General features: G+C 43.0%; 1 protein-coding gene and 1 non-coding gene across 9 annotated transcripts in view; one reads left to right on the top strand and one right to left on the bottom strand.

Annotated features, from left to right (window-relative positions):
• The window catches only part of MTUS1 (microtubule associated scaffold protein 1), a 163580-nt gene extending 146754 nt beyond the window's left edge, over nucleotides 1-16826 (bottom strand). For 2 of the 6 annotated variants that reach the window (XM_051842585.3, XM_051842586.3), the window contains exon 1: nucleotides 15946-16182. The gene's annotated coding sequence lies outside the window, so the exon portion shown is untranslated. The other 4 variants (XM_070068467.2, XM_089325863.1, XM_089325864.1 and 1 more) reach the window with 4 other exon arrangements.
• The window catches only part of LOC108175886 (uncharacterized), a 43608-nt gene continuing 33935 nt past the window's right edge, over nucleotides 16423-26095 (top strand). For all 3 annotated transcript variants that reach the window (XR_016229092.1, XR_016229091.1, XR_016229090.1), the window contains exon 1: nucleotides 16423-16562. This is a non-coding gene — a transcript (uncharacterized LOC108175886). The remainder of the gene's footprint in view (nucleotides 16563-26095) is intronic.

Here is a 26095-nt window from a genome sequence, read left to right as displayed (position 1 = left end):
GTGGCTGCGCAAAGCCAGGCTGAGCGCTCCCCAGCCTCCCAGACTTGCACATCTAGGGCAGCAACACGGGGACACCAGCTTTGAATTTCATCATCCAGGGCTCTTCAGACAACCACCACCAATACACTATAAAAGGGCATCTTAACACAAAAATGCTGCTGCTGCAGCAGAGGCCAGAGGTGTGGGAAGCAGCCTCTGAGCCAGACAGCCCTCTCCTGCAGCCACGATGTCACCACGCCAGACCTAGCCCCAGCCTCCACCTCAGAGGGGCTATCCAGGGAGGGGGCACACAGTCCTCCCAGGAGAGCACCACCTGGACGGGAACGGTGACTGTGCTGAGTGTAAATCCGGAAGTGGACACTGACCCGAGAGGGACTGCTTCAAATCAAGAGGCCAAGCTGTCATGAAGCTGCTACCTTACGTGTTTTACACAAGGAAGACCAACAGAAATTTGTGAGGCAGTTGGGTTAGAAAGAAATGAAATTCCATTTATGAGTCATCCTATCCAAGTGTTAAACCCACTTCTGAGTTGATTGAATGGCTGGGGCTGGAACACGTGAGCAATATATATATATTTTTTAATTATATTTGAGAGAGAGCAGGAGCAAAGCCCTATCCACTGGTTCCCTCCCCAAATGCTGACAGCAGCTTCTGGCTAGGGCCAAAGCTGGGATCTGAGAACTCAATCCAGGTCTCCTACATGTATGGCAAGGGCCCAAGCACTTGAGCCATCACCTACTGCCTCCCAGGGTATGCATTAGCAGAAAACTGGAATCAGGAGCCTAAGCCAGAAATCCAAGTGAGGCACTCTGACGTGGGACATGAGCATCTTAACCAGCGTCTTAAGTGCTAAGCCAAAGGCCAGGCACCACATGAGCAATATTAAGGAGTTGGGTTGCGTTTCACTATCAAGCATTAGGGTGCCATGTTTGATCATCAGCACTTACACTGTGGAGGAACTCATCTTCAGAAACACAGGAGATGAATAAGGTAATTTCATTCAGGCCCACAACACAGCACCATAGCTCTTTGCTGCACTTACAAACCTACTGCCTGAAACCAACACACTCTGTTTAGTATCAAGAATATACTCTTCAAGGGGCTGGTGCTGTGGCACAGTGGGTTAAAGCCCCAGCCTGCAGCACTGGCATCCCATATGGGCGCCAGTTCAAATCCTGGCTGCTCCTCCACTTCCAATCCAGCTCTCTGCTGTGGCCTGGGAAAGCAGTAGAGGATGGCCCAAGACCTGGGGACCCTGCACCCACGTGGGAGACCCAGACGAAGCTTCTGTCTCCTGGCTTCCAATCAGCTCAGCTTTGGCCATTGCAATCATTTGGGGAGTGAACCAACAGGTGGAGAACCCCTCTCTCTGGCTCTGCCTCTCTGACTCTTTCAAATAAATAAAATAAAATCTAAAAAAATATATACTCTTCAGAAAGAACATTTATATAGAATATTTTCCTTCAAAACACTTGCCTATTATGGTTGCCAAGGATGGTGGAGTGAAGCTGAGCTAACAGCTGAAAATGATCTGGCACTCTTGCAGGTCAGAAGGACTGCGAAACAAAGACCTGTGTAAACACAGTGTTCAGCACGCCCAGGAACCGACAAGAGGGGATCACCTCTCTCCAACACATTGTCAATTAATTCCACTTATCTGCCCACAGTCAGCAGAGCATGTGCGGCCAGATGGGCGAGTAGGCAGCTACCTCTTCCAGGGATCAAGATAACAACATCAGCACACAGCTCCTGAAAGCCACAAGCACTCACAGCTGCCCACCCAGCTGACAGTCCCCACGAGACAGGCAGGTCACATGACAGTCATCTCCCCACCCCTACCCCTCCTTCCTTTCGGAGACATTAAACCCGATGTTCCCAAAGTTTAGTTCACTGCCCAAGAAACAGAGTTAATAAGTAGTAGCAATGGACTTTAAACCCGGTTCAAATGTGTAATCTGTTTTTAAAAAAAGATTTATGTATTTGAAAGGCAGCAATATAGAAATAGGAGAAAGAGAGAAAGAGGGGGAAGAGACAGACAGATCAATCTTCCATCATCTAGTTCACTTCTCAAATGGCCACAATGGCCAGGAATGGGCCAGGCCAAAGCCAAGAGCTTCTTCCAGGTCTCCCACACTGGAGGCTGGGGTCCAAGGACTTGGGCCATCTTCCACTGCCTTCCCAGGCACATTAGGAGCTCAATCAGAAATGGAGCAGCCGGGACATGAACCAGTGTCCAAATGGGATGCCAGCACTGCACGCAGTGGCTTAACCATAGAAGCCACGGCCCCTAAATGTGCCATCCTGATCTGCCATTCTCCTACCCACAATAACAATCACCTAATTTCTGACAGTTTGCCTGTGCAGCAACAGACCCCAGAGCCATGTGGTCATGGAGGGCATAGATAATGCCCATACTCAGTCAGAAACAGTTACCTTGGACAATCCAAAAGTAATCCTGGCCCCATTTTCCTCACAAGAACTGACCTAACAGTAACAACCCATCTCACAGCCACTGTTTTACAGTTAGACTAGATTTCTGGAAACAATTTCACAATTTAGTTGCTTCGTTAGAAACCTGAATTTACCGATGACCAAAGTTCAACAACTTGTTCACGCAGCAGCCAAGGGGGATATTCTGGTGTGGTAGACGGATTCCATTTCTTTTTCTTTCTTTTTGAAAAAACTTACGTGCAAGGCAGAGATACAGAGACAGAGAGAAAAGTGTCTCCCATCCATTGGCTCATTGCCCCAGAATAGCCCTCAACAGAGCCAAGTCTGGGCGAGGCCAAAGCTGGGAGCTGGGCACTGAATCCCGTCTCCCACGTGGGTCACAGTAATCTAACCACTGGAGTCATCACTGCTACCGCCCAGGGTCTGCATCAGCAGCAAGCTTGAGTCAGGCACCAGAGCTGGGAATCAAACACAGGCACTCTGATATCATCCGCTCCCCAGTGTTCTATTTCTTGATTTTATGGTTACATAGACACATACCTGTCGAAGCTCATACAACTCAGCTAGGTGCATTTCACTTCATGGGACTTAATTTTATGTCAACTAAAAGCATTTTTCCCCCAAAGATCTTGTGGCCAATTAACAGCAATGAATACTCCGGAATCTCTCCATTAATTCATGTTGGAAGCTTCAGAGGTTTGTCCTGGTTTTTGTTCTGTAATCTATTTCCAATCCTCCCTACCCATTTGATACCTTTGCATGTTGACTATACCTACTATTATTTTTGTCTCTTACTCAAAATTTTATGTTTTACTATTATTTTCTAAATATACCCATTAGATCCTCCTAAGAAGTAGGTCTCTGGGGGCCATTGTTGTGGCATAGATGCTTTAGCTGCCTGCAACACTGGCATCCCATATTGGCACCAGCTCATGTCCTAGTTGCTCCACTTCCCATCCAACTCCTTGCTAATGTGCCAGGGAAAGCAGAAGATGGCCCAAGTGTTTGTGCCCCTGCCACCCAAGTGGGAGACCTGGATGAAGCTTCTAGCTGGCTTTGACCTGGCCCAGCCCTGAATGTTGCAGCCATTTGGGGAGTGAAACAGCAGATGAAGATCTCTCTCTAACTCTGCCTTTCAAATAAAATAAAACAGGAAGGAGGGAGGGGAGGGGGAGGGGGAGGGGAGGGGAGGGGAGGGGAGTGGAGGGGAAAGATTTGTTATAAAGACTTTCCATGCTTTTGCTTGTTAAAGACATGACCTAAAAAGTAACACTAGTCAGAAGGAAATGCACGTAAATTGGGTGGCAGGGCAAGTTTAAAGCTAAAATAATGTCTTTCCTTGAAATGGTTAAAGGACCTTGCCCTGCTCCTCATTTAGAAGCTTCAAACAATTGTCATATCTCTTCAAAGTCCACTTGGCTGAAAGGAAGTAATTTTCCATTTGAATCATGCCAAGACCATTGAAAAATGTCATTATGTGTAGTTACGTAAGTTGGCACCTCTCCTTGTACTTCCCAACCTTTACTAAACATCAACTTCCTGTACCCTTTACTTGAAACTGATTACCTATGAAGGCTTTCTACTGCTAATAAAAGTTCTTAAACAGAAGGACAGGGTATATACACATCAAACTCACAGCCAAAAGGAAGGGCCAATCTCCACAAAGGGACCTCCTTTCAAAGTCCTAACACTGGACACTCCTTAGAGCACCTTGGGAATGGAGGACTGATGACCTTTAGGGTCAGAACTCATGACTGCTGCTCAGGTATAACTGGTTTTCTGAGAGCATTTATCTCTTCCCGGGTCTGATGGACACCAGGCTTCACCTTGTTAAATTTCCATCAGGGATTACCCCACCTGCTCCAATAATAATCTGCCTTTGTGTATCTTAAAATAAGGAAAGCGTAATTCAAGATTTCTATAGAAAAAAAAAAAAAGCTTCAAAACAACAAGTGTTAGTCCCCATTCAACACACAACAGTTTGGACTGCTAATCTGAAAAATAGGATACAATCAAATGGTTTGAATGATTGTTCTGATAAAATTTTACTATGTCTTGTTGAAGAAGCAACTAAGGTTTCTTATGAAAACTCTAGGGTCCTATAGACTGTATCACTATAATGATCTATAACTGTCAGTTTTCCACTTGTGCTACAAATCTAAATCACTTGCAACATTTAACATTGAATCTTATGTCCTACGGTTAGAAAATGGAAATAAATAAACCATAATTATAAGCTATGTTACCTGAAATTTCACATTCAAACTATCCCATGATTTTGATCCCATTTCCACACCAATGTGTAGAAAATCCTAGCAACAATAATATACTACTTCTACTGGCATTAAAATTAATCAAGTGGGCCAGGTGTTTGTTCTAATAGTTAAAATGCTGGTTAAGATACTCATGCCAAGGTGCTGGTTCATGTTCTGGTCGCTCCACTTCCAATCCAACTTCTTACTAACAGCCTTGGAAAAGCAGGAGAAGATGACCCAAATGTTTGGCTCCCTTCCACCCACATGGGAGACCCGAATGAAGAACCTGGCTTTGCCTGGTGTAGACTCCAGTCATTTTGTTGCTGTCATCTGAGGAGTCAGCCCATGGACAGAAGAGATCTCCTTCTCTCTCTCCCTCCCTCTCTCCCTCCATATATATAAAATCTGTGTAACTTTTTAAAATAAATAAATAAATCTTGAGCAGAAAAAAATGGAAGGGAAAGGGAGAAAAAAAACAAACAGAACCCATGCCCACATCAGAGAGCCTGGGTTCAACTCCCAGCTCCATCTCCTGACTCTAGCTTCCTGCTAAAGGAAGCCCTGGGATGTGGCAGTGATGGCTTTAATTGGGTACCTGCCTCTCACTTGGGAGACCTGGATTGAGTTCTGGCTCCCAGCCCCGAACTGTCGCAAGCCTTTGGAGATATGAACCAGTGCATAGAAACATTCATGTTCATTCTCATTCTCTCAAATTAAAAAAAAAAAAAAAAAAAAAAAAAAAGGCAGTGAAGTAGGGGTATCATTTTGGTAGTGAGGAAGAGATTGGTAGATCTGGGTACTAATTCCAGTTCCATAACTTACTCATCATATGGCAAAATATTTATACAAACAATTCCTAATTACTTCACATATAAAGCAGTTACCAATTCCTTTGCCCAAATAATACGGCTGATGTGATAACAAAATGAAAACATTCTTAACATCACATTTGCGAAATATTTTCCAAAAACAAATGGAGCAACTCCTTTTTCTTGAAGATGAAATTTTAAATTGCTTTAGTGTTGATATATATATATATGAATAGTAATATTTTACAAGTTAAATCTTTTAAAAAAGATTTATTTATTTGTTTAAAAAAATCAGAGTTACAGAGAAAGAGGGAGAGCCAGAAAAAGAGAGGCTATAGATCTTCTATCTACTGGCTCACTCCCCAAATGGCTACAATGACCATGGCTGGACCAGGGCAAAGCCAGAAGATTCCTCCAGGTCTCCCACATGGGTGCAGGGGCCCAAGCACTTGGGTCATCTTCTGCTGCTTTCCCAGGCACATTAGCAGGGAGCTGGATCAAAAGTGCAGCAGCTGGGATTCAAACCAGCACCCTGGACTCAAACCAGCACCCTTATGGGATACTTAAGCTGCAGATGGCAGTTTAACCCACTACACTACAATGCTGGCCCCACAAGTGAAACCCTTAAATATGAATGTTTTGGACTAAGTTACTAGTTAAAAATTAGAACAGAGGATGCCAGTACTTTAAAACCTACAAGTGCATTATTAGTCCGAAGTGATGACTAAACCCTAAGTGCTTTCAGAATGTCCTGATAGCAAAATGGTAACAGAAGTTACAAACTTTAGCAAAGATGAAAGTATCTTTGATTTTTAAAAATACAGCTCAAATATAACAAAACATCAGCATCTCCACAAAAAACCTAGAGGTGACAATGCTGGAGACCAAGAACAAATCATTTTGAACATTATCAGAACAAATTCTAAGGAAGAGGTAAAGGTATCAGACTCCTGTGTCTAGAATTTAATTCCCAACAGAGTATCAGCAGATCCAAGCAACACCTCCTCCCAAAGCTGAATCCCAGAAATTAAACGAAACGCCTACCTATGAATCACAAGAGTTACAACAGGAACCAAAGCAGGCTATTAGCACCTATTGATCATCTTTTCTGTGACTGGCACCGTGGCAGAATAACCCCAAGAGACCAGAGCTATCCCCAAAGTTCTGATGAAGCAACTGGGGTGCAGATGTCATGAAGCAGCTTGCCCAAGGTCACATAACTAATAAGGCAGATTTCAGACATGAACCCAAGGTTGCCTTGTGTACTCTCCAATAGATTCCTGTACCAAATGTTCTAGATATCCATCTCCTTTTTTCCCTCCAATTCTGTAACAAAGTATGTCTCCAGTGTGAGCAAAATCTAGCTGAATGTTGAAGTACTTGCTTTATTCCAAATTCAATAAAACGCAGGAAGGACAGAAGAAAAGCAACGCTGGGGGAAGGAGGAGAGAGCGGACTCCTGAAGATCAAAACAACTTCCACACGGTAGGCAGAAAATAATGTTCATCTGACTATTCACCCACAAGGTGCTAAGGTTTAAATGCTTCCTGTAACAACCCACAATGAGCATTTGACAAAGTAGTTACATCAGCAATATAAAACTAAGTTTTTTTCTAAAGACAGAAATGTAGGCCTTTTCTCCCTCCATTCCTTTTTCATTACTTGGACTCACTCTTTTTATACTGGAATTAAAGGAGACACAGTTGCCATTAATATCTCCATAAAGCAACAACAGAAAGCAAAACAAATATTTTGCAAACATTCAGCATAATAAATTCCAGCATTTCCCAAGAGTATTAAATCAAGTTCCATAGTGCAAATTTCTAATGCACCATCAGAAAGTTTTACAAAAATGCAAAGCTATACTGAAACACAAATTTTATTACATGGAATGAAAGAACAATCTAGACTGAGAAGTCCTCTGAATTCCTTTTCAGTTGCAGATACATTTTTCTCTAAACAGAAAACAGCCCGGGTCCTGATTCCAGCGAAGCTGTCAACTTGTGATTGTCTGCACAAATGAGGAATGTAATCAATTATCACAAGTGGAATTAATTCTGTGTAAGTATTTGCACATGGATATGCCAGATGTTCTAAGAATGGCACTCTGCAACAGAGCAGCAACTCAGAAGGATTGGGAACCTCAGCAGTTCTCAGAGGGACTCAAAACGTAGGCTGAGCTGCCTTTGCTCTCTTGGCATACTGAGTATGTGACATTGGATGAGGGGTGAGGGCAACAGGAGAGGTCAGGCGGGGAAGTAGAGAAAAGCAGTTAAGGAAATTACTAGCTCTGGTTTAAAAGGACCTTCTAGTAGCCATAACTAACTGGAAAAATAATTTCAAATTCCCATGCTATCAGAGCACTAGATGATTTATTCTAAGCCACATCTGGTACAAATTATAAAAGCACAAATACAGCCAGCATTATAAGGTTGAGACACTCTCCTTAAGAAGCTTCAAGAGGTAAGAAAAAGATGTGAGAAAACATAATTAAAGAAAGTTATTCCTAAAAATTAAGTGAAGCCATAGCATGTAGCACGAAGTATCTCACCTCCTAATTCCTTTTTTGTTTTGGTGGGGGGTGGGATGGGCAGTTAAAGGATCAGTGATTAAGGCATCTATAGATAACCAAGCATGTCAATACAGCCTTATGTTGACTGAACTATGATCAAGACAGCAGGCAGAATTTCAATGTATGCCACACTGCTTGCAACCTGGGGGGATATTTCTAGCAATATAAACACTAACATTTCCCCTCCCACACTTTTCACACCGGTTGAAGTTTTCTGACTCCTACAGAACTGGAGCCAAATTCTTTTCATATCTTTGCCCTTCTACCTTGAGCAGTGTTTGGCCCACAAAGTGCTTGAAACATGGCTCGAAGCTGATGAAAAGCAAACACAGTATCCTGAAAGCAAGGGTTTTTCATCTATGTCTTTTATTTACCACGATGCTAACTATATACTATGTACAAAGGACTTGGACCCACACGTGATATATGGATGGAATTCTACATCAACTCTAACAAGTGCTTTTTTTCTTGGTAAACAGGTCCTGGCAGAAGCTCAGTTCTTTCCAACCTACTTCTTGTGTCTTTAGTGTCCCCCTCGGTCTATCACCATCAAAATACTTCTGCCATCCTTGCTTCAATAAAAGTCTACTGGGTGAGCCTCGCAGTTACATTCAAATATGGTCCTACGCCTTAAAATGCTTAACTTTTTATACCAGAGAGTGATATCACCAGTCTGCTGAAAACAATTCAGCCAACTTGATGGTGGTCCGGGGAAGGGGCTGAGTCTGTGTCTGAGTGGCACCTCTTGCACTGCTTGTATCCATGTTGGCTTGTTTTAGATCTATGAAGCTTGCCAAGTGAGCTGTGTTTGAACACGACACACAGTTTCAACGTGGTATCATTAAGAATCACCCAAAAGAGCTGAAGCAAACATAAAATTAATTTCTCATTTGTCAATGAACTGCCAAATACCTCACATGAACTGCTTATCTGAAACAGAGTGAAGAAATGTTGACTTTTCCTACCAGATTGGCGTATGTGTAAATAGAGCTTTAGTTAAATATTTCCAAGTTTTACCGCAGGAACAGTTCAGAACATAAGTTAACAACCCGACAGGCAAGACCCAGTGAACAGTGCCATTACTGGTGTTTAAAGTGTACATTACTACACAGAACTTTTTCTAATACTTCTTCTGCGTAATCTTCCGGTAAGGGTGAATGTTTTTCCCGAAGGATTCCTTCCTCAATGCTAATTTAGCACACGAAATTTCCTGAAATGCTCTGGATCATTATGAAAATCAGAGTAATCGTGAGAGATTGGTCCTCAAACTTAAACGCTCATTTTCTTTTCAAGGCTCAAAATACAGAATACAAATATGTTAATGCTTTTGTTTGTTAATGCTTAGCTGGGCGGGTACTATGGGAGGCTCACCAGGCTTGTCCTTCCCCTTAGCACAACCCTTGGCGAACATGAAACCAGGCCCAATGCAGGCACACACTACTGGGGAGTACTTTGCACACAGCCTCTCTGCCCTTTCCAGCTGGGGTGGGGAACATACCACCTACATTGCACCTTCTCTCACTGCTCAAAGAGATTCCAGGCCACTGCATTCGAAAAGTAAACATGCTTCCCAGAGAGACTTTGTGACTTCAATGATAGTTTTAAAACTTCCAAATGGGGGCCAGTGCTGTGGTGCAGCGGGTTAACGCCCTGGCATGGGGCGCCAGCATCCCATATGGGCGCCAGTTCTGGTCCTGGCTGCTCCACTTCCAATCCAGCTCTCTGCTGTGGCCTGGGAGAGCAGTGAGAGGATGGCTCAGATCCTTGGGCCCTGCACCCACGTGGGAGACCCAGAAGAGACTCCTGGGTCCTGGCTTCGGATTGGCGCAGCTCTGGTCATTGCAGCCGGTTGGGGAGTGAACCATCAGATGGAAGACCTCTCTGCCTCTCCTCTCTGTGTAACTCTGACTTTCAAATAAATGAATAAATCTTTAAAAAAAGAAAAAGCTTCCAAATGGAAGTTTCTAGTTAGAATGGAGCTATGTGTGCAGCTTTTCTGACTTCTGTTCCTGCACCTAATGTGTACACAAGAACATTCTTTAGTAGAGAATAGAACTGCAATTACCAGAGCCAGGGAAGGGAGTGGAGGAGGGAGGGAAACGGAGAGAAGGGTTAACGGGTACAGGGTGCAGTTGGTTAGGAAGAATAACTCCTCATGCTCTATTGAACAGCGGGTAACTGTAGTTAACAATTGGCTATTTCAAAATAGTTAGTACAGAGGATTTTGAAGGCTCCCAACACAAAAGTATGATAAATGTCCAAGGTGACAGATATGCCAGTGTACCTGATCATTATACATTGTATGCAGGCATTGAAATGTAATATGGACAAAGTGTGTCAGCTAAAAATATTTTAAAAATTTTTAATAATTAAAAATAGAGCAAATTAACATCCACCATTAACTCAGGATAATAGTTCCAATTTGTATGTAGTTAAGCCTCTTAATTGTCTTCAGAGGTGATTTTTTATTTAATACTTCTGAGACTAGAGTTATATACATAGCTTTAGCTTCTTTAACCTACTACTGTGATAAATAATAGTCACTGTCAAACCATGTATACATTCTAGGAATAAACTATCGTTATTCATAAAGATCAAACACTTGATAATATTTGATATTTGATTATTAGGGATTATGTATCTTGAGATCAAAAGAAGCCAGTTTGAGGTTTTCTTATTTTGTCCTACCTTTATCTTATTTGGGGGTAATAGTGTTTTTACAAAGGAATCAGCTAACACTGCATCATTACCTTATGTCTCCACCTGTGGCAAGGATTTCTCTGTTGTTGCTTATTTGCCATAGATGTATTTCATTTAGTTTTGCAGATAAGAATTATCTCAATCTACATATAAAGACAACATTCCTAATTCAGACATGGGCCTTCTAGAAGATTTAAATGCAGTTTCTCTCTAAATGAATACATTTTTATTACTCTTCAATATGAGCCTTAAACAAGTATAAGGAAAAATCTAGCTTTAAGGAACAAATATCATTGTGTAATAAAATACTTATACACAAGTATGTACATCTGAAGTGCACCAAAACTATTCACTTAAGTGGAACACTTCCATATTCAATCTTGTTTACACTCTGTTGAGTAAACATTGTCTTCCTTGATTATATAAAATTTAGGTATCAGTGAAGTCAAAACTTGCAAATTAGCTTATAATATGTGAAAATGAGGTTCTGTCATATCTATCCACATGGTGAAGATCAACCCCCAAATCAATCATCCCCAAAATCAAAGCCTTTTTATTTTTTTCATCTTGGGCCAAATGAAACAAGGAAAGGACATGGAAAACCACCCACATTAGAGAAATAATTGTTGATTTCAAAAAATACTGAAATCACTTAAAAAAATAATAATGATCATCAGGCCAATCTTGTATAAAAGTTGGTTTAGAAATAAACCTTTAGAAGAAGAGATTGCTAGTCACACTCAATTCCTGGAATACTGAGACAGATTTCAGGCTGTCCATGAATCATACCATCCCAGACCTAGCCCCGCTGCTCGAGGATGGAATCTCCCACATTCCCTCACTAGTGCAAAGCTCCTCTGTAGCCCACAGCCACCACTGCCCAAGGACCTGCCAGCTGGGTGTTCATCTTCTCCTAGGCTTCCAGGAAAAGCCTAGGGTTATTTCTAAGTGCCCCACGGACACACAGACCCTGAAAGCCAACCTTATCCTCACTGTTCAAACAAGGGCTTCTGGCTTATTACTGGTAGGAGGGACTCTTCTGATACAGCGCTCCCCTCAGTGAGGCCTTTTGAAGTCTGCAATGCACATGTGCGCTACCTCAGCACACAGAAAGATAACTCAAGTTTGGTACATCAGAAAGCACCCTCCCTTCAAACAAGAACTTTCTCTAAAGATTCATTTATTTGGAAGGCAGAGTGACAAAGGCAGAGACAGAGGCAGACAGAGATCTTCCATCCGCTGGTGCACTCCTCAAATGACCACGATGGTCAGGGCTGAGCCAGGCCGAAGCCAGGAATCCTATCCATGTCTCCTACATGAGTGACAGGGACTCAACTGAGCTTTTACCTGCTGCTTCCCAGGTACATTAGTGGGTGGCTGGATCAGAGGCAGAGTAGCCAGGCCTCAAACTGGCACTCTGATATGGGATATGGGTGTCACAAGCAGTGGCTTAAACTGCTGTACCTCCACACCTACCCCTCAAATCATTTAATCTATGAGTAGTGTAATAATGGGAGGAAAAATGTTAACCTACATATACACTTGCCTATACACCAAGAAAATAAATATCAACAATTCAGTATGAAACTACAATAATGAATATATAAAGAGGAATCTCGTGAAATAATAACATTACAGATGGACAACTGAAAATAATTGGTTGTAGGCCTAGATTACATAGTAACAGAACAAAATGTGTGAAAGACATTCAACTCTTGGGATTTAAAACTTTCTGCTTTAATTTCAAAGAACTGCTATTCCTAATAGTTTATACCAATTACAATGATTTCTTATGAACAAATAACAAGTTTTCTACATCTCTATTCAAATACTTAGAAGTTCTGGCAATGGATTTAAAATAATCTAATTCAGAACCTGCAGAATTCTTTTAAAAGACTTCTTCAACCACAGTCACATATAATTCTTAAGTCACAATTTTAAAATGTTAGAAATTCTCTTTTGAGGGACAGACGTGTGCTACAGTGGTTAAGTCACCACTTTGGGATGCCTGTATCTTGTATCATGGTGCCTGATTGGAGTCCCAGCTTCTTAGCTTCTGATCCAGCATCCTGTTAATGCACATTGTAGGAGGCAGCAGATAATACTTGGGTCTCTGCCACCCTCATGGGAGTCTCAGATTGAGTTCCTGGTTCAGTTCCTGGCTTTGGCCTCGACAAACCCTGGCTGTTATGAGAGCAGTGGATGGAAAATCTGTTTTCCTTTATCTGCCTTTCAAATAAAATGAAAATGGGAAAAAAATTCTTTGAGAAAGTCAACAAATTTAGCAACATTAAAATATAGTACTTCTGGAAGTCATAATATGTTTGGGGTCTACGCTGTGATGTAGTAGGTTAACCCTCCAATTGCGGCACCAGCATCCCATATGGGCACCGGTTTGAGTCCTAGCTGTTCCACTTCCAATCTAGCTCTCTGTTAATGTACCTGGGAATGCAGTGGAAGATGACCCAAGTGTGTGGGCCTCTGCATCCATGTGGGAGACCCTCAAGAAGCTCCTAGCTCCTGGCTTCAGATGGGCCCAGCTCCAGCTGTTACAGCCACTTAGGGAGTGAACCAGCAGATGGAAGCCCTGAATCTGTAACTCTGACTCTCAAATCTTTTAAAAAAATTTTTATAAGGCAAAGATGGGGGTAATATTTGAAATATGAATGGTTAAAGTTCACTTTTGATCCATAACGGGCTCTTATGAATTAAGGAAAAACAGCTAATAACCCAGGAGAAAAAAAATCTAGCACAACATACAATTAAAAGGGAATAGAAAGCCAGCACCGCAGCTCAATAGGCTAATCCTCTGCCTTGCGGCGCCAGCACACAGGGTTCTAGTCCTGGTCGGGGCGCCGGATTCTGTCCCGGTTGCCCCTCTTCCAGGCAAGCTCTCTGCTATGGCCCGGGAGTGCAGTGGAGGATGGCCCAAGTGCTTGGGCCCTGCACCTGCATGGGAGACCAGGAGAAGCACCTGGCACCTGCCTTCAGATCAGCGCGGTGCGCCAGCGGCCATTGGAGGGTGAACCAACGGCAAAGGAAGACCTTTCTATCTCCCTGTCTACTCTGCCTGTAAAAAATAAAATAAGGCATAGAAATTACAAATAACTAATTTTTTTGGTGTTCATCCTTGTAATCAAAGAATTGGAATTTAAATACTGAAGTAATTCTGCTCTGCTACAAAACTAGCAAGAATTTTTTTATTTTAAGGATGATTATGTTGACAAGAATATAGGAACACAAACACTCTAATAGAGTACCAGTGGGAGAATATGTTGACTAAACGTCTTTTGGAAAGCAAATGGTCCGTGTGTAAAGTGTCCCTCTGAGAATTAACTGTATTTCAAGGACTCCATCCTATGGAAATAAACATGGCGAAATGCTAAAGAGGTTATTTGTTGCAACTGCATATTTAGTAACTGGAAACAAATGGAAAGTTCAGCCATAAGCAAGTAGTTAAATAAACTGATACATTTACCTATTATATAGCTACCAAAGCAAAATTTGGAACACCTAATGACATGGAAAATTTTTCATGATGTGTTAAAAAGTTTAAGCATGCAGCAGTATACCGGTATAAATAACGTACTTGTAAATCTACATATGGTACATATTAACAAGTATAAAGAAAACATTAACTGTAATTATCTTTGGTGAGATTGTCTCTTACCCTTTCCAAATCTACCAATTTGTATACAGCAAGCATGCACTACTTTTGAAATCTCAGACAGGGTTGACAGAACAGAGCCATTAAGTGATATCTTTCCAAATGCTTGAGTGTAAAAACCGCAGTGCAGTTTCCACGAAGTACCATATGGAGTTTACCTAGAACCTGACAGTCCTAACAAACACTCCAAAATGCAACCTTGAGTTATTGATACATAATTTAAAAGTGCAGATCTTCTACCAGGTAGTAGTTCCTCCACATAAACTTGTTTGAAATAGAATAGGTGGGAAAGGTTTGTGCAAGTTCCATAAATAACTATACATTACGTGAAACTAAATTCCACTCCTAATGAGTTTTTAAGGAGTAACAAGATGATTCTAATGTTTACTTTAACATTCCTTAGGGAATATCTTTAAGAAAACGACTATTAATGCCCTTTCTGCATTGTACAAATAGAGTATCATTGTTTCCATTTAAATTGCTCACCACCACCTGCCCTAAACATTCCTGGGGGGAAAAAAAAAAGTTTGCCTACAAAACTGCAGTTCTGATTACGCAACTCCTCTTCGGGTTATCCATGCTGACTCTGATCTGGGTGTGTTTAGGCTCCTTAAAGAGGTCACAGATTCCTGAGAGCGGTGCCTTTCGTTCCCTCCCTCTTCCCTGGAATCCATTCCCAGCCCCAGCGCGGCGATTTGGGAAGCTGATGACCGGATTCCAATCACCTGGCACAGCCGGACAACTCTCGCCCTCCCCCTGCCTCGCCTCAGACTTTGTTTTAACGCAAACAAAACAGACACACCGGGTTTCCTTTCCTACAACACTGACTAGTTAAAGCAAACAGCACGTAGAAGAGTGCAGGCTTTGAGTGATTTATCTTCACCCCTACTTGCAAAGTCAGGATCTTTCTGGGGACTTAGCAGGCCAGGGTAGGCTTTGAGGAGAGGAGGGCGGACACTTGGGTCTGCTCATCACATTAGCCAACGCCGTGGCCTCTGTGAGGGGGCATGCTGCCGGAGAGCTGGAAAAGGGCCAGCGAGCGGCAGGAAGGCGCGCAGGGCAGGAGGCCGCTGGGAACCGCGGACGCCCCATCTCTCGCCCTTCTCGGCCCTGATGGCTCCGACTGAGCCCGGCACCGGTGAAGCGCCCAGCGGGAAGGCTCAGAGCACCGGTCAAGCGCCCAGTGGGCGGCTTCCGGCCGAGGACGCAAGCTTGCCTGTCTACGAATGGGAGCGCACGGGGGAACCCCTCGGTCACTTTCAAGGTGACAGCCGCCGATCTGCAGCCGTCCCTTCCGCAGGAGCGGCACTGACCCCACGTGAGACCTGCCTTGCTCCGCCGCCTCCCGGACTCTGCACCCTCTCCCCACACTCGGGGCGCAGGCCCCCCGGGGTACCCGCCCCCTCCCCGAAGGTTCGTCCCGTGACCGCGCGCCAGTCGTGGCCACCACGTCCCCACCGGGTAGCGGGACCTGCTCTGTTCCGCACTTACCCGCAGCGCCTCCAAGCCAGCCCGGAGCTCTCCTCGCACTGGGACGCAGAGGCGGGGCGGCGAGCCGCTCCGGGGCCGCGCGCTTCGGGCCTTAGGCGGGGGCCGCTCCCGGCCCACCCCAGGAGGCCGGCTGGGCGGCGTCTGCACCTGCGGCCGCGCAGCTCGTCGGGCACCCCACCCGCAGCCTTGGCGGCGGCAGCCGGCGGGAACCTAGGGTCCAGGAGCACCAGCCTCCCCGCCTCCCTGGCTGCCAGGGGGTGGAGCAAGGGCGGGGAGTTGAGGAAACTTGTAAATAGAAAAGCTGAGCGGCCCCTTTGGAGCGGTCCCCTCCCGCGACTCCCGGCGGGGGACCAAGGCCAGGGGGCGGCGTCCCACGGAGCTGGAGAGAAGCGCGCGGGGAGGCTCTCACCGTGCTCCGCTCCCGCCTTCCTAGCGCTCCCGGGTTCCAATCCCGAAGCCCCGCGCGCTCCCGGGCTAAGTACGTACCCGCCCCACCCCCGGGCGTCCGGCCCGGGCCGCGCTGCACCTGTTGCCGCCGGTGTTGTAGCTTCAGCCCGCGCACCTGGCTGAACCCCGCGTCCGCAGATCTCAGCGCTGGAGCCCCAAGCCAAGCCAGGGTACGATGGGGTTCAGCTTCCTGCTTCCCTCTCGCCACCTGGCTTCTCCCTCGAGTGGTGGGGCCGGGCAGCAGGGGCGGGGGAAGGTGAGAATTAATGAGAGCGCAGGCTGGTAAGAAACCAGCAGTGACTGTCGCTTAGAGCGTTCGATGGTACTCTTTTCTCTCCTTGCTGCAGAGAAGTTTACTTGCAAACATGTTTTAAAGGCTAAAGAAATGAGCGCTGTGGCGCAGCGGGTTAAAGCCCCAGTCTGCAGCGCCAGCATCCCATATGGGCTCCAGTTCAAGTCCCGGCTGCTCCACTTCTGAGCTAGCTCTCTACTGGGAAAGCAGTAGAAGATAGCCCAAGTGCTTGGGCCCCTGCACCCGCGTGGGGGACCCGGAAGAAGCTCCTGGTTCGGGCCATTGAGGCCATTTGGGGAGTGAACCAGCAGATCAAGATCTCTTTCTCACTCTGCCTCTACCTCTTTGTAACTCTGCCTTTCAAATAACTAAAATAAATCTTTAAAAAAAAAAATGAGCACTACAGCTTTTGGATCTCTGGATACAAAGTGGAGAGAAACTAAGCCCGACCCACTTTTCTCTAAATACAAACTAAATCTTGGCTCTTTGCTGAACTAAGCACGCTTCTTCCACAGTCCTCCCTGACACCCCTAAAATACTTTCTTCTCTTTTCCAAAGATGATCTCCCACCTAGGAAAAATGTGCTATTACTGAACCATTGACTGTCAGACAACTTGAGTCCAAAATGTTAAAAAGCATATTTAATTATGAAAAATTAATTAAAGGCTTTTGAAGAGAAATAAGGTTTTTTTCTGAATATAAATCTGAAGACTTTGCAGTCTGCAGTTTTCTATAGCAGGAGTATTAGCTGAACTACAAGATGTATTATCATTTACAGTTGTGCAGTCTTGGTACAGGTACAGTGGTTTATTATTTCCTCAAAGCAAGACCCAGGCAAATGCAGGTCAGAGTACTGACTCCATTATTCAAGGGAGGAAATTGAAGCTCAGAAGGGTTGACTTGCCCAAGGTCACATAGTTGGTGAGGAACAAGCAACTCAGCAGCCCAACCCTCATCTCTTTATTCCATTTTACAGTGACACCTCTCACTTGCTTTTGAAGTTCCCACAGTAAACACACACACGGATGGCCCGTGATCTGTGACTTTAATAAAAGGCATGTGGTGAATTTGAAAAGATTCAGTGCTAAGCATGGGATGACTCTTCCTTGTGCAAAGGCATACACACAATCTAAACAAAATGAAAAGCACCAGCCACATTGTTTCTGTAAGTCATGAGATAATTATGCTAATAAGCAACGTGCCTCCTCCATAAGAATATTTCTTGTGTTAAACATATCATTTAATCTTTATAACCCTCAGATGACCCGTGATTTGGTCCAACCCCCCACAGTTCTATTGTATAGCTTCCTTCTATCTATAAATATAGAACCTGTTTTACTTCATTTTTCTATGGGACAGATGAGAAGGCAAAAAAAAAAAAAAAAACCACTCTTCTAAGTAATTAGAGCTGCTTTTGTGGGCCTTGGGAAATCTGAAGTTTAGCTTCTGATTGCATCAACATCGAAACACAAGTTATCTTCTAGGGATATCCTCAGGGACTGTCAAGGCGAATATTCTTGAAATGAGGCCTCTTGGGTCTCTTTCCAACTAAGTTCTGGGCATGTTGCCATGTTCCTGATCTCTGAACTTTGATGCTGACCTGCTGCAGACTCCAGAAATAATATTAAGGACCAGACAATAAACTCCACAGCACTTTGGGGTCCTTTGCTCTAAGAAAAAGCAAACTTTAGTTTTCTCTAAAGAGAACCTAACAACACTGAGAAAATGTTTTTTTCATTTAGCAGTTTGTCAAAAATAAAAAAAGTTTCTTTAAAGGTTTATTTTACTTATTTGAAAGGCAGAGCGATAGAGGAAGGGAGAGAGATCTTTCTTCCAATGGTTCACTTCCCAAATGGCCAAAATGGCAGGGGCTGGCCAAGCTGAAGCCAGGAGCCTGGAACTCCATCTGGATCTCCCATGTGTGTAGCAGGGTCCCAAGTACTTGAATCACCTTCCAGTGCCTTTCCAGGTACATTAGGATAGGAAGCAGAACAGCCAGGACTTGAACCAGTGCTCCAATATGGGATGCCAGTGTAGCTAGTGGAGGCTTAACCCCCTGCCCCACAACACTGTCTCAAAAAATTACCAAGTTTAATAATCAAAGTGTGTCCATTATAGTAGTCACAATGCAGATGTCATTATATGTGGCAATACCTAACAAAATTATAAATACACATATTCTTTGAGTCAGTAAATCCACATATAAGAGTTTAGCTCACAATACAGATGACAAATGGCATTTATACAGAAACTTGCTTATTTAAGCATTGATGACTATAATAAACATTGAAAAGAAATATAAATGTTCTCTAATAAAGAATCAGTAAGTCATGATACAATCATAAAATGAAATCCTATTAAGGCTTAAAAAAAGAATACAAAAGCTCTTTGTATGAACTGATGTCCAAGATATATTACATGCAAATTTTTTTAAATATAAAGCAATTATCTAATAGTATGTTACAGTTTCTGTTAAATCAGAGAAGATATATACACAAATTTGTGTATAAATGAGGATCTTCAAAAGTTCATGGAAAATGCATATTATTAAAAAACTGCATGAATATCATAATTTTCTTATAACAAAATAAGCTCATCTTTTAATAGTATTTCCCATGAACCTTCTCAAGAACTTCTTAAATGTATATTTGTGTAAGCTTTAGCTGTGTCTTGGGAGGGGAACTGGACAGCTGGAGGGAAGGGTTTGAAGAGAAACTTTTTAATAGACATAATTTTGTGCTTTTTGGATTTTGAACCATGTAAATAATAGTACGCATCTTACCATGCAAAAATTTTTTACCACTTGAAGTTTGCCACAGGAATGGCAAAGCTCCTCTGTCAACTAATTTCACTTATAAATAAAATAAATGATCAGGTTTCTCATGCATTAATGGGAGGGAAAAACAAAGTGCTCAGTAGATGTTTTCAGCCCTTTTTCCTCTGTTCATCTGAAAAAGAAGACTTTAATACACAAAACTCTCACAAACATGCTGTGAGTGCTGTGGAAATGATGAGCCAGCAAATTCCTCAAACTGTATTATCACTGATATCTCCCTAGGGTAGAGCTTCTAGCTAACTTTCCCAAGTCATATTCAATCAGAAAGGAAAGAAAGGACTTCAGGCTTCATTCCCAAGAGGACAACGCCAGTACATTGATTTCACTGGTGAGGAAATAACTCCACGGGAATTTCAAGGGGCCATTTTTACTTTGTTCCCAATCCAGCTTCCTATTTAGTTTGTTACTTATTTTTATTTCTTTAAACCACTATTTCACTGAAAAGGGGTTTGAACAACTCTAAAACACAGGTGCAATAAATTAAACAAAATTTAGAAATATAAATATTTTTAATATAAAATGAGATCTGGGGGAAAGCATACAGCTAAGAAAACACACACTGTTGAGCAACAAATTGAAACACTGAGCTTGCTGCTAGCCAAGTGCCCCGACCAGTTACGTAACTACCATTTTCACAGGGGGCTGACAGTTCCTCAAGAGAAGCAAAGCTTTTCGAGGACTGAATTCTAAGAAAAATTCGGCTTGTCACTTCTTTAGAGACAACTGAATGGAAAACAATAATATGGCATTAAAGCACTCAAAGGAAGTTTATATGGTTTTTTTTCATAGTGGCTTTGAATAAAAACCAAAAGTATTATAATAAAACTCGAGAAAGGTATTCAATCACTCACTGAGGGAATAGGCTAATATCATCCAAGCTTTATAACAGCATAAGAAGATCAAAGACTGGCTGTAAATAGAGGAATGTAGGGAGAGTAACTCCTTCATAAACCTCTTGAAAGATATACCTCTTTAAAAAGTGCTTTTCTTTATTAGCATGTAATACATGTACATTTTATTGGATGCAGTGCAATATTTCAACACGTGTATACAGTGTAAACAAATCAAGTCAAGCCATTAACATGTTTATTTCCTCATCATTGCTTAGTGTTTGGAGCCTTAGAGATAGTTCCAAAGTGATTATGCTCATGGCAAAATTCTAACATCTACACAAATCCTTTGCCTCAGAGGCAGACACAGTTTCTCTATGAGGCATTCCAGTAATTTTCTAGGCAGGCACATATCTGATAGGTGCTGAAGAATTGATGACAATTTGTTGTCAACTCTGACAAGTCCGAGAATGCTGTAATTTAGTCATGCGGTTGATGACTTTTTTCCCATTTTTATGGAAATCAAAAGTATATTACAAAGAGTCAAATGACATTTAATTCTTGTATCTCAAGACAGTGAGGCATATGTGGTCACATGCACAAACTGATCTGTCAGAGCAATGACTACATAGCAAGTAAAAAAGATGAGAGTACTGAATGGTCCTGATTTATTTACAAGCAACTCTTGGGTTCCTCATTACCCATTCTGTTTAGTAAGCTTAGAGACGCAGACTCCACTCAGTGTCTCAACTGGGAGATAATCAGAGTAGGGATGTTCTCATGCAGAAGTCTGCAGACTGGAAAATAAAGTACCTCGAAGAAATAAGACTCATCCCAAGTTCAAAGCAGTAGCAATGGGGAGGAAATAGAACTTCCTCTTTCAGAAGGACCTGAAAACATTGGAGAAACTCTTTCATCTCCCCATACTATCAAAAGTAGCTCCAAGTCTTTTCATTACAATTATAGAGTTTAAAGAAGAACTGTCCTAATAGCATGATGTCAAATTTATTTTAGTTCACACACAAACAAGTTGTTCTGTAATTCTGATGTGGACCTCCTCATATTAGGAAGAAATTAAGGAAAATATAGCACCACCAGTTTGTTACGCAACCACTCTGAAAATGTTTACTTTGAGTACTTAAAATGTCATGACTAAAGAAACTACTGGTCTGTGTAATCCACTCTTGACAATGAATCATAACCGTGTCACACTTGGACTTGGTTAGGCTTTGCTCCAATCAAATGGAGTCTTCCCCTAAAAAGGGGATATGTTTTCCATTTCAAAGTATTTACTGCTTCATGAAAAATATTAATAACAAGTCTATGGCTTTTAGGTCTCATACCTTTGAGACTATCATAATCTACTTAGACTCTTTTTTGATTTGTTTTTAATTTATGCTTCTGGCCTTGTTCTTTTGACCAAATGTAAGCCCTGGGAGTTTTGGAAGCAGCCCCACACCTGGACCTTGTACCCCTTGGGCCCTGCTGTTCGATCAGCCATCGTCTGAAATGAGAGCAAAGCACTGAGAAGCCTAATGGGTCCAGTCTGGTTCACTGGGACTGGGCCAGAATCCAGGCCTGGTCTATCAATTGACTTTCGATTCATTCCATTTGCAATTTTTGGTGTTGATTCATGGTTCCCAATCCATGATTCACTCTGGAATCCTGCTCCCTTGCCAAGTAGTATGTAGTCATGTGATCCAAAATGCTCTACAGTCTAACAAATGCTTACAAATCATAGTGATACAGGGAGACCCACAAACTAAATGAACATGTTCATGCTGTAACATAAGCATTCCTCAAAATATCTCTACTCTTCTGAGAATAGGCAACTTAGCAAAGAGCCACTGAAAATATGTTCATTACTTTATCCCTACAGTAAGTATGGACTAACATTATTTTTTACCTAAATCACATTACAATGTGCCAACATTGGAAACTAGTGCCTAATTAGTTGCCTAAAAATAAGACAGTCTTACTTTGGACATCTAAAATACTGAGTCCAGTTGCTAATTTAAACCAGGATAGTAGTTTAACACCACCATTGACTTAGCTAATTTTTTTAGAGATTTATTTATTTGAAAGGCAGAGTTACAGAGAGACAGAGGCAGAGAGATAGAGAAGTCTTCCATCCACTGGTTCACTTCTCAGATGGCCACAATGGCTGGAGCTGTGTCAATCCAAAGCCAGGAGCCAGGAGTTTCTTCTGGGTCTCACACACGAGTGCAGGGGCCCAAGCACTTGGGCCATTTTCCACTGCTTTCCCAGGAACATTAGCAGGGAGCTGGATCAGAAAAGGAGCAGCCAGATCTCAAACTGGTGCCCATGTGGGATGCCGGCACTGCAGGTGGCAACTTTACCCACAGCGCCACAGCACCAGCCCCAATTTATCTATTTTAATAAATATGCTTCTCGGCCGGCACCGCGGCTCACTAGGCTAATCCTCCGCCTAGCGGCGCCGGCACACCGGGTTCTAGTCCCGGTCGGGGCGCCAGATTCTGTCCCGGTTGCCCCTCTTCCAGGCCAGCCCTCTGCTGTGGCCAGGGAGTGCAGTGGAGGATGGCCCAGGTGCTTGGGCCCTGCACCCCATGGGAGACCAGGAAAAGCACCTGGCTCCTGGCTCCTGCCATCGGATCAGCGCGGTGCGCCGGCCGCAGCGCGCCAGCCGCGGCGGCCATTGGAGGGTGAACCAACGGCAAAAGGAAGACCTTTCTCTCTGTCTCTCTCTCTCTCACTGTCCACTCTGCCTGTCACAAAATAAATAAATAAATAAATATGCTTCTCATCTTATTTTTGAGTACCTATAAAATTATAGTTAATTCCTACCAATTTAAAAACTGATTATCTGCAAATCTTAGATAGAAGAGAAAAACACAATTATCATTAAGTATTATCACATTGGAACTAGAAGACTTGGTTTTGACACATAGTTTTTGAATTGAGTTGGCATGTCCAGATCCCAGGTTCTCTTTTATACAATGAGCTCTTTAGATGTCATGGACTCATTTTGAGGATAAAATAAAATATATTATTATTAATTGTGCTTATGATTTGTGTACTGTCGCTCCCCCATTCGCGGAGGAACGACACTAGGACCCTGCGCTGTTCTTTTGTCTGCTCGGCCCTTCCCAGGTTTGCTGCTGGTCCTTCCCAGGTTGGCTGCTGGTCCTTCCCGGGTTGGCTGCCGACCCATCCACCTCCGTGGAAGGGCGGCTCCCCCTGCCACTTTCCCCACTTCCATGGGGGAGCGGCACACCGCCGGCCAGCTCTCTCGGGGGCTGCTCAGATGTTATCCGGATGTTCCCCTTAGATGTTCCTGGTGCATGTTGTCTCTCTCCTCCTTTATAGTCCTCTTCCACCAATCCCAACTCTGCTACCCACACGCCGAGTACGCTGCTCTCCTCCAATCAGGAGCAAGATCAGCTCCTGCAGGTTATTGGTCGAACTGGAGGCAGCTGTGTAGAAGTTGTTTACTCCTCTCCCAGCGCCATATTGTGGGGGAGCAGATGCATAGAATAAGTCTTAATTCCAGTAACTTAGTCTAGTCCCAGTTGCTCCCCACAGTGTACTATCTCCTATTTACAATTGTTGACAGCACTCATTTCCCTTCCTGTTGTTCTTCAAATTGAGAGGACAGAAAGACTCAGCTTTCCAACATGCACTCCCTCCAGTCTAGCCAGGCCTGCCATGCTTCCTCATTTTAGGCTCTCGAGTCATGCCAGATGACTCAACCAAATAAGCCAGTGGCCTCTAATTTTTTGGCTTATACTTTCCCATCTATAAAAAAATTGAGGGGCCAGCATTGTGATACAGTGGGTTAGGTTGCTGCCTCCAGTGCCAGCATCCCACATTGTGGGAGCTCTGATTCGTGTCCTGGCTGCTCTGCTTCTGATCCAGCTCCCAGTTAACAGGCCTGGGAAAGATGGTCCAAGGACAATACACAACTTCAAAACCAATTCTCTTAATGAAAAAGATTCCAAGTAATTGTACAATCTCTTGTTTAAAATCTCTTAATGAGAAAACACTAGATTCAGAAACACTTGAGCCAATTTACTTTAAAAACAGAAATATAATGACAATATTTGTGATACTAATGAAAAGCTGACTAATAGAGTTGCATACTTAGAATTTCAACAGGTTCAATCAAACAGACCAAAAAAAAATGATACAGCACCAGAATACAAAATTTACTGTATCAACAAATGCATATATACCTGGGAAGAAATTTAACTTGAAAATTAAATTAAATTTTTAACTATGTTTTCTTACGAATGATTGAATTCTGATAAATTCTTTAAACCATAAAGAATTATACCATGTTCTTTTCTAGAGATACTAGGTAAAATGTCACTTAAATTTTTTAAATTATAGCAGTACCTACTAAAATTCCTGTGAGAACTAATAATGAAAAATAAATAGCAGGGCCAACATTGTGGCACAGCAGGTTAAGCAGCTGCTTGAAATGCTGGCATCCCATATAGGAGTTCCAGTTGCTCTGCTCTTGATCCAGCTCCCTGCAGTGAAAGATGGATGACCCAAGTATTTGGGGTCTATGTGGCTGACCTGGAGGGAATTTCTGGCTCCAGGCTTTAGCCTGGACCAGCCTCAGCCATTATGGCCATTCGAACAGTGAACTAGTGGAGGCTCTGGTTTGCTTACTTGTTCACTCTCAAAATTTATTTGAAAGGCTGAGTTACAGGAAGAAAAAGAGAGACAGAGAGAGATCATCCATCCACTGGTTCCCTTCTCAAATGGCCACAAAGACCAGGGTTAGGACGAAGTCAGGAGCCAGGAGTGGAGCTGGATGGGAAGTGGAGCAGCCAGGACTTGAACTGGTGTTACAGGTGGCTGCTTAACCTGCTAAGCCAGAATACCACCCACCCCTTCCCTCTCCTCTCTCCACTCTGCCTTCAAATAAATAAACACTTTTTAAAAATGGAAAGAAAAATAAGTGATGACAATATCAAAACATGTTCAAAGGTAATAAGAGAGGAGTCGGCAGATTTGTAAAACTGAAACACATTGCAAGAATGATCAAAATCAGCTAGTATCAGGTTATCATAGTTTGAAATAAGAACCTGACCTGTAACAGAACCAAAAAAATAGGGCATAGAATAACCTGTTAAAAAATTGTCTTTTACATAGTTGGCTAACAGGTTGGGAGAAAAATCAACTTAGATACATAGCTACATTAGGCCAAAAACTACAATAAATTCCAGCTGTATCACAAAGTAAAAGCATTCAAAAAACATCCCACAAGATTAAAAATGGCTTATTTATCCCATATGTAGAGAGAATAAACTTCCAATTGCTTAAGAAAATTGTGGTTATTGCCAAAAGCAAGAAGGATTAATTGAATGTATTTGAAGTTTTAAGATTTCATGCAACAAAATGTAAAATAAAAATATTATAAAGGAAATCTTCTAGTAAAAATTGACAGATGTAACCTCATAAGACCTTTCTCCGAAGAATATTTGAGGAGTGGCCGGTGCTGTGGTGTAGTGGGCTAAGCCTCCACTGGTATCACTTATGAGCACCTGTTTGAGTCTTGGCTCCTCTACTTCTGATCCAGCTCTCTGATATGGCCTGGGAAAGCAGTAGAAGATGGCCCAAGTCCTTGGTCCCCTGTACCTGCGTGGGAGACCTAGAGGAGGCTCCTGGCTGCTGGCTTTGGACGGGCTCAGCTCTGGCTGTTGTGGTCATTTGGGGAGTGAACCAGGAGATGGAAGACTTCTCTCTCTCTAA

The sequence above is a fragment of the Oryctolagus cuniculus genome, chromosome 2 (genome assembly GCF_051225735.1).
Source record: "Oryctolagus cuniculus isolate XC-2025 breed Fujian yellow rabbit chromosome 2, ASM5122573v1, whole genome shotgun sequence".
In the NCBI taxonomy this organism is placed as follows: domain Eukaryota; kingdom Metazoa; phylum Chordata; class Mammalia; order Lagomorpha; family Leporidae; genus Oryctolagus; species Oryctolagus cuniculus.
The sequence above is the reverse complement of the archived record's forward strand: the minus strand, read 5'-3'. Positions and strand labels throughout refer to the sequence as shown.